Source organism: Podarcis muralis, chromosome 7, assembly GCF_964188315.1.
Source record: "Podarcis muralis chromosome 7, rPodMur119.hap1.1, whole genome shotgun sequence".
NCBI lineage: Eukaryota > Metazoa > Chordata > Lepidosauria > Squamata > Lacertidae > Podarcis > Podarcis muralis.
Genome location: NC_135661.1, coordinates 57,949,927 through 57,962,778, shown reverse-complemented (window position 1 = coordinate 57,962,778; position 12,852 = coordinate 57,949,927). Strand labels below are relative to the sequence as shown.

The window sequence follows — 12,852 nt, the reverse complement described above, 5'->3', positions numbered from 1 at the left end:
CGTTGTGCAAAAGAGGCCAGAGAAACCAACCAACTGATGAAAATGAACAAGAAACAAATTGTTATTACAGAGACCACAATGGTTAAAAACAGCAATGGAATGAACGCTGCTACTTTGATCAGTAATGAGGCACAGGAATTAAAATTATGAATTGCAATCTGGATGTAATGGGCACCCTCTCCAGTGTCGAACAACTGTAAGACTTGCTGCCATCATCAGGTAAGTTATGAAGTCCTTCAAAGAATCATAGAATTGTAGCATTGGGTAGGATCCCCAAAAGGTAATTGAGTTTAACCCCCTGAAATGCAGGAATCACAGCTAAAGTATCCCTGACAGGTGGCTATCCAACCTTTGCTTAAAATTCTCCAGTGAAGAGATCTCCTGGTCCATCACCTTCTGAGGTAGTCAGTTCTATAGCTGAGCAGCTCTTACCACCAGTAAGTTTTTCCAAATGTTTAGTCAGAATTTCTTTTCTTGTCAGTTGAATCCATTGGTTCAGGTCGTATCTTCTGGAGCAGCAGAGAAATATGCTTGCTGCTTCTTTCATGCGACAGTCCTTTAGATATTTGAAGATTAGTGAGGTCCTGGCAGGGCCGGCCCACCCATGAGGCAAGGTTAGGTGACTGCCTCAGGTGGCAGAATCCACAGGGGCAGCAGATCCCAATGTAGATCTTTATCCTGCCCCCTTGTTTCTGATGTAGATCTTCACTTACCCCTTCTTCCATGGTGAGGAGGGAGACACCATTCTGTGGTTTGCCTCAGGAGCCAAAATATCTTGGACATTTATAGAGTAGATGGAAAAAGGCCAATCTCATGGTTTATATCAATTGTCTGAGCCATGGTCAGTTCAAACATTAACCCTAAAGGGGTGTACTCATGGGCAGGACCACCACATATGAACAAAAGACCCCAAGTTGCCACAATTTGTCCAGCATTGTGACAAGACACTTTTGATAACTTTACTAAGCAAAGAGGGCTATAAATACAATCTATGTCTTATTTTGAGTGCATTTCATCTTTCACCAAGGATGATCAGAAAGGATGCTTATCCCAAATCTGACTCCAACAGATATAACCAATGAGCTCACCCAGGTCTCTCTCCTAAAGGTGCTTTAATGTTATCAAGGTCTCTGAGGATTTGCTCACCTATGTATTCTGCTGGATGTAACTATTCATTCAGGGAGACCCTTCTAATGTTGCTTGAAGGCAACACCCAGGAAGCAGAAAGGCTTCAAAGTACAGTCACAAGCAGCAGGATTCAACCCTGGGCTGATGTTGTGCATCCCAACATTTCTTCCAAGTCTTACACTTTGTCTTTTTATTCAGATGCCAAGGGGCATTTCACAGGCAACATTCTGACCATGTTTTAAGTGTATTTGTCAATCAAGTAATTCCCAGGCAAGTCTACTCAGAGTCCAAAGCAGGTGGTGTTTGCTTCTAGCATCATCAAGAACACACACACACAAAAACAGTTAACACCCTGGGAAGCTTTTGCACATGCTCCATTCGTCATCTTTGACTTGTTGCATTTTAATCTAATTATTCTCTCATGGCTTTTTAATAAACCTACCGCTGGCACCTGGCTTGATGCTGACAGGTTCCCTGGGACTGCAGCTGTTTGGCTCTGAAGCCGTTTCTGTCAAGCAATGGGGCAGGCAGCAGAGCATCCACCCAAAGGCTCTGCCTCGCTCTGTCTTTCTGTCACTCCTCAAGAAGGTTCCCAGAACCCATTTCCTTCTCCTTCAGAAAGGGGGACTGAGTGATTGATGGCCATTCACAGCCTCCAAGGAAAGGGAATTGGTTCCAGCAATGCGTTGATGTGGACTTTGTAATGCCAGATTCAACTTTCTCTCTCTTTAGAGAGACTCCACTTACTTTACACCATGGAAATAAAAAAAGGCAGCCACACAATCTATGTGTTTATGTGAGTTTTGTTGTTTTCAGGGTATGAAGGAGCGTCTCCACCCCATTGTTCAGCCCGGACACTGAGATCCAGTGCTGAGAGGCTTCTGGTGGTTCCCTCGCTACGAGAAGCCAAGTTACAGGGAACCAGGCAGAGGGCCTTCTCGGTAGTGGCACCTGCCCTGTGGAACATCCTCCCACCAGGTGTCAAAGTGAACAACAACTACCAGACTTTTAGAAGACATCTGAAGGCAGACCTGTTTAGGGAAGCTTTTCATGTTTAACAGACTATTGCATTTAAATATTTTGTTGGAAGCCACCCAGAGTAGCTGGGGAAACCCAGCCAGATGGCCGGGGTATAAATAATAAATTATTATTATTATTATTAATGCTAGGGCTGTGTCTCAGATTTGGCCCATTCCCAGACCAAATGGGGCCAATTCACCTGGGCTGAATTAGATTAGCCCTGGATTGCCCTGGGTCAGCTCGGCCCCCCTGGATTAACCCAGAGCTGTCAAAAGGTGTGATTGTTAGGTGGAAGTGGTAGGATAGAAGGAGAGAAGGTAGACATTCTTCCTAGAAAGTAAGCCCCCTTTATCTCACTGGGACTTCCTTTCAAGTAAGTGGCTGGTGGGGTGGCATGGGAAGGGTGTTGTTGCTTAGCTGGCTTCCCAATACCACGAATTTCTGCCCATTACTGAGAGGGGGAGGCAGTAGGCAGTGGAAATCTCTGATGCTCCTGTCACTGTGCCCATGCCATATGGATCTCCCCACCACTTCACTGATGTGCAGTGCTGGAAGGCCAGGTGAGCAACACCACACTCCCTGCACTGCCCTACCAGCCACTACTGCTCCCTATACCCCAACCACATGAGCTAATACAATTCTAGGTTACATCCTCAGAAGTATTGTGTCCAGATCAAGGGAAGTAATAGTGCCACTCTATTCTGCCTTGGTCAGACTCCACCTGGAATCCCATGTCCAGTTCTGGGCACCACAGTTTAATAAGAATATTAACAGGCTGGAATGTGTGCAGTAAAGATTGACTAAGATGATCAAGGGTCTGGAAACCAAGCCTTATGAGGAGCAGTTGAGGGAGTTGGGTATGGTTAGTCATCTTCAAGCATCTGAAGGGCTGTCCCATCGAAGATGAAGCTTGTTCTCTGCTGCATTACAGGGAATTGGAATAAATGACCGTTTGGGTCCCTTCCAACTCTACAATCCTATGATTCTGTAATGAAGAAGGAAATGGAATTGAAAGGTAAAGTTATAGCGGGAGATGGATGAATGTGCCAGTCTGAGTTTCTCTGAGTTTCTCATTTTTACCATCTTAAATCCAGTTCTTCACATTTCCACATCAATTATCTATTTTTTTTATAAAAAAACCTTACGAAAATTCATCAGCATTTTGATGCAAATTTCCCCTGATATACATGTTGTTGTATGCAGTTTTGACTAATATACACATTTTTGCATGCACTTTCCCCAAACAGAATGCATTTTTGTATGTTCTTTTAACCAATTGATACATTCCAATGCACACTTTCCCCAAATATATGCAATTTTAAAAACATGTTGGTTGGCTGAAGAACTGAATTGCAAAATTCAGAGAATTGCACATTTCTTAGAAGAATCATATTTTGGTTTCTGTATTGGGTGGAAAAGTATGACTTGGGTCGTTTCTCATTAAAAAGCAAACAAAACTGAATTTCTCCTCCACCCCTCACTGCAGCACTAAGACCTGTCAAAGATACCAGGTTTGTGTCTTGTGGTGGAGGGAACAGGGTCTTTAGGTATTTTTTGAGATGCCGAGGGGGAAACAAGGGTGCAAAACCAGCAGGACCGAGTTCCTGCCAAAGCAAAGGCAGGGTGACAGCTGCCTTCTTGGACAGAAAGATCCCCATGGCAGTCCTCCAATCCAAGCGGGTCTAATTATGGGCCACCAGCTCATGCATTCCTCTTTGAAGGAGATCTGCCTCGAAATCCCCTCCTGTTTGCAAGGTGAGCACAGCAATTTGCAGGCTGAGCAGCGCCAGCAGGTTTGAGAAAAGGTCGAGGGCCTGGGAATCCACACCCCTTGCCTTCTGGGATTCATGACATGAAACAGTGGAAGACGCTGCTGACGCAGGAACTGCCCTTTCGCAAAGGTCATGCCTCCTCCTCCTGATTTTACTACAGAGCCCCCAGAGAAAACGGAGAGGAGGCAGGCTAGTGTGGAAGTCAGAGAGCTCATGCTCTGCTCTTACCCAAATAGCATCAGAGAAAGACAAAGGCAAGAGAGGAATCTGCATGCTTCAGGAGGTGATTTCTTCCCCCTTCCCCCCTCTCTCCTTCTTAGAAAGGTCTGTGAACAGCTTTGCTTAGAAACATGTGTAAGCAGTGCTTTCCCCCCAGAGAAATAGGTGCCGGTACTCACCATGAAGTTGTTACAATAATTGCCACACTTTTTAACCACAAAAAAAGCCTGTACTGCATACCCTGAGTACCCCCTGGGGAAAAAAAGCACTGGTGTTAAGAGTGTCACACTGGGATCTGAGAGACCAGGGTTTAAATCCCCATGAAACTCACTCAGGTGAGCCTGCACCAGTCACAGTCTCTACTACTAACTTACCTCACAGTGCCGGATTTACGTATAAGCTAAACAAGCTATAGCTTAGGGCCCCACTCTCTTGGAGGCCCCCAAAAAATTTAATGGAAAAAACCCTGGGTGTACATTTCAAAAATATAAGATAAAAAAACAAATAAATACATGCAGCAACTGTGTTTTGTGTTGTGTAGGCTCCTATGATGTAAGTAATGGGCCCTGTCTGCTAGGCTTTTGTTATGTGCAGATGGCTTTAGATACCTATTAGGTCCATAAATTACCATATAGCATACATTCAACACAAAAAACAGTGGCAATTTATTGTTGACAAAGGACAGCTGGACATATAAAGGGCCCCATTACCTTCAGTAGCTTAGGGCCTCATCAGACCTAAATCTTGCCCCGCTCACAGGTTTTTGTGAGGATAAAATGCATACCACCCTGAGCTCCTTGGAGGTAGAGGGTGGGGTATAAATGCAATTTTTAAAATTTGGCTTTCCCTGAGCTCATTATTATCAATTTGATTTGCACAGGACACTTAGGAAACTATTTGCATCTAGCAAGGAAACAGAAGAGGTGTGAGAGCTGTCACTGCTCAGTGGCAGAGCCTAAGCTCAGCCTGCAGAAGGAGTCCAGGTTCGTTGCTTGACTTCTCCAGTTCAAAGCTCTCAAATGGCAAGTGCTCCACCTTAGAGAGCCAACACCTATCCAAGCGGATAATGCAAGCCTAGATCGACCACTTCATGTGTTTCAATCGGCTAGAGATGGAGAAACTCACACCACTAGAGGGTAGCAGAGCACATGTGTGGGATTGCTAACTTCAGAAGACAAGGCCTCAGGGTCCACCATGTTTTTCTACAGCAATGGACATGCACCAGTCTCTGCTAGGGGGACAATATACTGTGCCAAAACTGTTTGCATGCAGATCTCATTTCATTATATTTCATTTCCAGTTCCATTAATTTCATTTTATTGTATTTTATTTTTATACCCAACTCCATTAAACAGCACAGCTGCTCAAGCAGCTAAGTGAATATAGCTAATGAACAGGCATGGCAAAAGCTAGATGGTTCAAGAACTAAATTGCTTTTGGAGTGAGCAAAGCAGAATGAGGAAAGGAACTTGTTTTGCAAATGATTTAAAAACTTGCATAAATCGTGGGAGTCTCTTTTTTTAAGTGTACAATACGTAGTGTTAAGTGGGTACACTTGTTGCAATTAAGTTAGCAAGGGAGGGTGGAAGTCCATGGTCAATAATGTACTTTAAGCACATTTTCTATATGGATATTGATACAGACCACTCGTGACAAGAAACTGATATACTATAGCACAAACAGGAACAGAGCAGAGGAGCTTAACTAAGGGGACTAGCAAGGAGGGGGCCAAGTAAGCAATGGATTCTGGCTATGCTCATGAAGTGATTGCGAAATATAAGTATGGATGTATGAAAGCCTCAGGCAGAATCATACAGAAAATTCTGTGCACCTTCTTTTAAAAAAATCATGCACACTCCAGTCTTGATTCTGCCTCGACTCAACATAAGAAGAGCCAGTTGGATCAGGCCAGTGACGCATCTAGTCCAACATTGTGTTCACACAGTGGCCAGTCTGATGCTTGTAGGAAACCTGCAAGCAGGATTTGAGAACAAGAGCCCTCTCCCCTCCTGTGATTTCCAGCAACTGATATTCAAAAGCATTGCTGCCTCCAGCTGTGGAGGCAGAGTCAAGCCATCATGACTAAGAGCCATCAATAGCCCTCTCCTCTATGAATTTGTCTAATCCTCGTTCAAAGTCATCTAGGTTGGTGGCCAACCTGGAGAGATCGGCTAGAGAGAGAAGATCCTTGGTGTGGCCCAGTATGGCAGGTCTGAGGTCACTCTGTGCTGTCAGCCTTAAGCTGACAGGATGGATCCACCAAAAAGAACCAGCTCTCTTGAGTGGAAATGTGCATGACTTGACTCTCTGACCCCATTTTCTTCCATATGGTGCCCTACAAGAGAGAAATGTCCCGTCCAGATCTTTTGGATCTTTTTTTTTTTTTGCTGTCAATTTAATCTGACTGCCTTGCCTGGGACTGTCTATTTCAGCTCAGTGCAGCTCTGAAGGAACAGCAAATTCATGAAGGAAAAAATAAACCCACACAAGTTACAATAATTTAAATAATTGGGTGTTTTGTGTGTGTATGTGACAGCATCAGGAATACACAATGCTCATCCACTGTAAAATCCTGAGGGACTGCAGAAAACAGGAGCAGATGAATCCTTGTGAAAGAAAAATGCTATTTTCATGCAAATATCCCTCCGTAATAAAATACCCAGGGAATATAAAATGGCAAGGAAATGCATGAGATACATACTGCCTGGTTTTCAAAACACAAGTGTGCCTCTCCTTAAAAAAATAGGACTGATTGTATTAACAGTAATGAATGAAGGAGCATTTTAACAGCAGAGCAACAAGGAGGGCAAAGAAGGCAGGGGTGTGTGGAGGACAATGATGACACACTGTTTGGTTTTTATTGTGAAAGGCAAAGAGAGGCCAGGTCTTTGGGAATAAGAGAAGCCAGGGAGATTTGTAGAACCAGAGGAAGCATTCTTTAAGAACATGCCACACCAGGCAGTCTCCTGCCCCCATTATATACTACACAGTTCCACAAAAGCACTGGGGAAGGGGGCAGCCAGAATTCAGCTGCAGAGGAGACTAGTTCATCTGTCTGTGCTTCTCATGAGTCCTCTCCAATTCCCAAACATCTGGGCCCACCACAGTCTTCCCGTCAGATATTCTGCAGCAGACTACCCAGTGCAATATCTTGCAAGCTATTAACAAGCTCTTAACCTGTTTGGGGGGGGGCAGAATCCAGTGCACTGCTTTTTGGAGCTTTCCAAATTAGGTTTATTAATGTCAGATTATAGGAACGGTTTGAAAACAAACGTGGGCTGGGAGATTTCTCAGCACTAAAACCAAGCAAAACAAAAGCACCCCAGGCCCTATTAATCTTGCCGCTAATAAAAATGAAATAGACCCATGGCCCTTTTCTGGAGATGAAGTTCACTGTGATTATTTCTCTGCACCAGCCGTGAAGTGCTCGACTCCAACCCTCCAGAATACATCGGCTGTTTGGAGAGAGATCATTAGCTCGGACAGCGGGGGAGGTGTCACAGTACGGTAATTTATCAGTTGCCTATGGAGAAGTGAACAGCTTTCTCTGGATCATCTGAAAACGCCAAGAACATTTTCTCTCTCGAGACCAGCAGCGAGGGGAGATCTTAAAGCTGGGATTTTTATCTGCTAAAATAGAGTTTCGTCTTCTACAACTGGGCGTATTATGCAGTGCATTTAAAACAGCAACAGCAACCATTTTTTAAAAACCTCCACGCTCTGAAACAGCAGTTGAAGCCGTGCATTTTAGAAACACCATTAGTCAGTTTTATAACTGATGCTGGAGAAGGGGAGGCATTTCAAACCTGGATAAGAAAATGTCAAATTTACCTGTTGCTTTTCAGAGATGCAAATATATTGGTGCATCATCCTTAAGCTGGATCGTGCAACCATTATAGTAACCACAGAATCCTTTTAAGCCCCAGCACTCAGCTGAGCAGAAGCAGGTGATGAAATCCATGCCGCCGTGCTGGCACTCTTTCCGGGTGGTGGTGCAGCCCACCCACTTGAATACTTTCCACCTATCCCATAACCCCCTTCTTCTAAGCTAGTGCCCCTTCTGCCCTCAGATCCCTGAGTGCTTTTGAAGTGTTGTTTTCCCTCAGTCAGCTGGGAGAAGAATAAAAATAGCATTTCCTATAGAGTTATGTTTAATGGCAATTCCCTTCTCCATGGATAAGATTCTTCTATAAAGCTTAAAGGTAAAGGTAAAGGGACTCCTGACCGTTAGGTCCAGTCATGGGTGACTCTGGGGTTGCGGCGCTCATCTCACTTTATTGGCCGAGGGAGCCGGCGTACAGCTTCCGGGTCATGTGGCCAGCAGCGCCCGGAAACGCCGTTTACCTTCCTACCGGAGCAGTACCTATTTATCTACTTGCACTTTGACGTGCTTTCGAACTGCTAGGTCTATAAAGCTTACTTGGAGGCAAGTCTCTGTCAGCAGAGGTGTCCTGAAGCTTTAATTAGATGCTTCCTTCTTGCAGTTTTTGCCCCTGCCATTGCTTCCAGTTCAGCATAGCCTTTATGGATGCATAGACTCTTAATTGGCCCTTAATTAAACCATTCTTGTTCCTGGGGCACTGAGGCAGGGGACCAGTGCTTTCCTCTCTTTGTTGTAATTATGAAACAGCACTATTTAATTACAAAGGGGGACATGCTATTTGTCTATGCAGTGCTTCTCCTGATTGGCTCAGGTGTGTTTGGCAGGGACTCCTTCCTATCACAGTGTGGCATTTTGCCCCCCTTTCATACCATGGACCCTTAGCTGGTAAACATATGAGCTGTTGCACCACACAAGAGCCCCTGGAATCCTGAGATGGGATGTCCCATGGCGTATATGACTGATGCATGTAGTTCTCACTGAGAGTTCAGGGGCTATTCTGAAATATTTGCAGTGTGGATTTGCATCTCAGAAGCTCCTCCTCTCCCCCCCCCCCACGACATTCCTTTTCTGGTCTGGGCATGCAAAAGGGGACTGGAGTTTCCCCCTCTTGCAGGGGTGGCTCCAACTGCTGTCTTCAGCTTCCTAGCACCATGCCCTGTGGAGGGCATCACTGTGACTGTTGGAGTGAGGAGGTTGCGGTGGTGTGATGTCCTGGCAAAGTTACATGTAGGGGAGCACAACCAGTTCAGTCACACCAGATGCAAAGCTTCTGGGGGGCCACAGTAGGCACCTCAACTGACATCCAACAGAAGGTGAGAGGCTGGGTGGGGGCAGATTTTGGTGTTGCACGGGGCGCCACTGAAATTTGAGACTGGTCCTGGATCATCACAACAGAGGGGAGGACCTGAACCAAAGGATTCAAATGACAAGAAAGGAGATTGCAACCAAACAGTAGGAAGAACTTTCAGGAGGTAAGAGTCGTGGAGTGGACTACTTCAGAACGTGGTGGACTCTTCTTCCTTGAAGGTTTCTCAGCTGAGGTTGGAGGTCCACCTGTAAGGAGTCTTTAGCTGTGATTCCTGTGTTGCAGGGGGCCATACTTGATGACCTTTGGATTCCCTTCCATCTCTGCACTTCTATGAGTCTAACATCACTGGCTGCCTCCATTTCCAGGTGACATGTCAGTATCATTGCCAGCTCTGTTCCTGACTGCTTGCTCTGGTGCACCAGGTAAGGGGAGGTCAGTTGCATCTAGTCAGTTGCACCTGGTAGATGGGTGTCTGTCAATTACCCCCTCCCTCTGTGCGTATGTATATATCTCCTTTTCTGGGCTGAGCAGGCATAGCATACAACATACCTTCTGGTGATGTGGTGGCAGCATAACTTTAATGTAGTGTAAATTTGAACCTAGGATCTCTCTATCCTGCTCCATACTATTGCATTTTATTGTGAAGTTTTGCTCAGTGGTAGAGCATTAACTTTGAAAGCAGAAGGCCCCAGGTTAAATTTCCAGCATTTCCTGGTAGGGTTGGGAAGGATTTATGCTTAAAACCCTGGAGAGCTGCTGCCAGTCAGTGCCAGCAATACTAGACTCGATGGAATCAATGACTTGGGTTCCTGAGTTGTTGATGATGATTCCATTGTTATTTTATTCTTAACCTTTGTAAGCCTTTTAGGATATTCTGTAAATATCCACAAATTTTATATTGATTCTATGCCTGCTTAACTATGATGGCTCCTAGGAGTTGTAATTTTGAGGAGGCTGCCAAATATTCTTCACTAAAGGTCCCAACGCCTGCCTTCTTCCTTCACATAACTGCAGTTCTCAAAGTGAGAAGAATAAGACGGATTTTATTGAGCCTGTTTAAGAGGAGTCCAGTTCATCACCACCCCTGAATTCTACGAGACTTCTTCTTGCAACTAAAACTTGACAAATGTCATGTCCCCTTCTTTAGGAAATTTGAGGCTGGCAGCTTTCTCCCTTTTCAGAATGTTCCAAAACAGTTGCAAAACTGTCAGGTGGAAATTGCCACAACAGAAATCATATCAAGCAACATTTTGACAAAACCTCTTTTTTATTTTGCTCTAAATTTTCTCTGCTGATAGGATTTCAACCCAGCTCACGTGAATCAAGGTTTACTCGGAGCATCGTCCGGGAGCCTCAACACTCACTCTTGTTTTGTGTGTCGGCATAAAGATAGATATAATTTTGAAAATTGCAGCGGAAAAAGAAAGACACAGAAAATTACCTCTTTCAACAACGTTAAGCCATTCTGTTCCATTAATATATTTCTGAACCTGAATATTGCAAAGGGAAAAGTACATTATCTCAGAGGACGAAGCAACCTGGTAATGTATTCTGGCCATAATGCGGTCTCATTCAGGATGCAAAATGCAGGGTGTTGGAAAATGTAAAAAAACCACAGAGACTTGCTTAATGTGGGGTTTGAAAAACAACTAAATCAGATGGATGCATTATCCGTAAACTTCCCAACCTGCCACTGGCTTATGTTAATTTCTTTTTTTCTTTCTTTTATTTTGAGGAAGGGTTTGCAATGTTTATTCTTCCTGTAATTGAAAGCCCTTTCGGTCACAAGTCATATCACAGCCATTAGTCACTGCATTTCCTCATTGGAGGAATATGTAAGCAATGAGAATGGCGGGTGGAGGGACCCCAGTGAGCAAGATCCTGCACCACATTGTCTTGCCCAATATATGCCCACTCAAATGTTCCGATCTGCAGAATACACACTGCTACAGATGCCACATAATACCCTTTTTGCATTTGTAAGGACTAGATGTTTTAGTGTGCCAGCCTACACTTTGGAACTTCCTGCCTATCGATACCAGGCAAAAAGCACCCTCAATGTACTCTTGTTCAGTGCCTGCTAAAAACATTTTTGTTTAGAGAAGCCTCCTCAAATGTTTAGAAAGCCGATGATGTGAGTTTTAATCTGTTTTTAAGTCTATTGCTATTTTAGCTTTTTGAAAGTATTGATAATTTTTATTATTGATAATAGTATTATTTAACCTTTTTAGTAAACTGCATCGAGTGTTGGCTTGTCTTTCATTTCATTTTTACGATCAAGTAGCGTATAAATTTTAAGGGGTAAACAAACAAAACATCCTGCCCTCTGCCCTGAACCATCTCTGAGGAAGGGAAGAAAGCAAATGGCACTGGAGGGAGAGGCTGGGATCAATTCACTTTGTCATTCTTCTGAGTCACAGCAGAATGGGGGGAGGGAGCAACAGTATCTAGAGTCCCCACCCTCCAAGGAGAGTTGCTTCCTTCTCCCTAACAAGCCCCTTCCTCCAATTTATCCCAAACATGGGAGAGGGTTGAAGGGAAGCCGAAAGAGTTTCCCCAAGGTTGGGTATATTTCTTAAGGGGCTACACACCCCTGGGCAGCTCCAAATCATGTCAGTAGGGCTTTCAGTGGGGATGGATAAGAACCTAAGAAGAGCTTGCTGGGTCAGGCCAATGGGGCATCAAGTCCAGTATCCTGTTCTCACAGTGGCTCTGGGAAACCAGCAAGCAGCATCTGAGGGCAAAAGCCCTCTCCTCTCCCGTGGTTTCCAACAAGTGGTATTCAGAAGCATTGCATTCTCCAACTGTGGATGCACAGCTACTAGCCACCGACTGCCCTTTCCTCCATGAATGTGTCTAATCTTATTTTAAAGCCATCTAGGTTGGTAGGATTGTGCCCCATGGCTATCCCTCTCTCTGCTGCAGCAGTCAACACCTGCCACCTCTCAGGGGCCACCTAATGGTCAGTTTGCCTGTACTTGAAAGGGTGTGGTATTTAATGAGAGAGGGCACGGGGGCAACGCAAAGCATCTCAACCTGTTGAGGGTCACAGGATCTGCGTGTCCTTGAGTCCTGCTTGCATTTCTGCATACATATAATTCTCGCCGCCTAGGAGAGGTTTGTTGCAGTGGCTGGAGGCAGCAACTGCAAGCTGCCTCGCTGTTAATCAATGCTTTCTCTGCTGTTATCTTGAGCATTGCGAGCCCAGATCTTAAGTTTCGATGAAATTAAATTAAATTAATGTATACATTAATTACCCTCAAACATCCTCCTCTCCGTCTTACACTTTGCCTCAGAGGCCACATTGGCAAGGGAGAAATGAGCGGCGCCCCCCGCCCCAAATGAAAAACCTCAATTATATTTTGCAAATAATAGGATGATTACAGTTTTTATGTTTGCATTAAATTGAGGGGAATTATGAGATATTTAACTGACATTTTATCCCGATAGCCCACAGCAAGCTAGGTAGCAGTTACATGCTGTAATAAATGTCACCATTTAAAAATTAATTGCTACACTAT

At 44.5% G+C, this 12,852-nt stretch overlaps 1 long non-coding RNA gene across 1 annotated transcript; it reads left to right on the top strand.

Annotated features, from left to right (window-relative positions):
- The first annotated feature begins 9,018 nt into the window (after window positions 1-9,018).
- LOC114603010 (uncharacterized) lies at window positions 9,019-11,427 on the top strand. Its single transcript, XR_003708019.2, has 3 exons — window positions 9,019-9,494; window positions 9,614-9,753; window positions 10,346-11,427. It is a non-coding gene; the product is annotated as an uncharacterized LOC114603010 (long non-coding RNA).
- The last annotated feature ends 1,425 nt before the right edge of the window (window positions 11,428-12,852 follow it).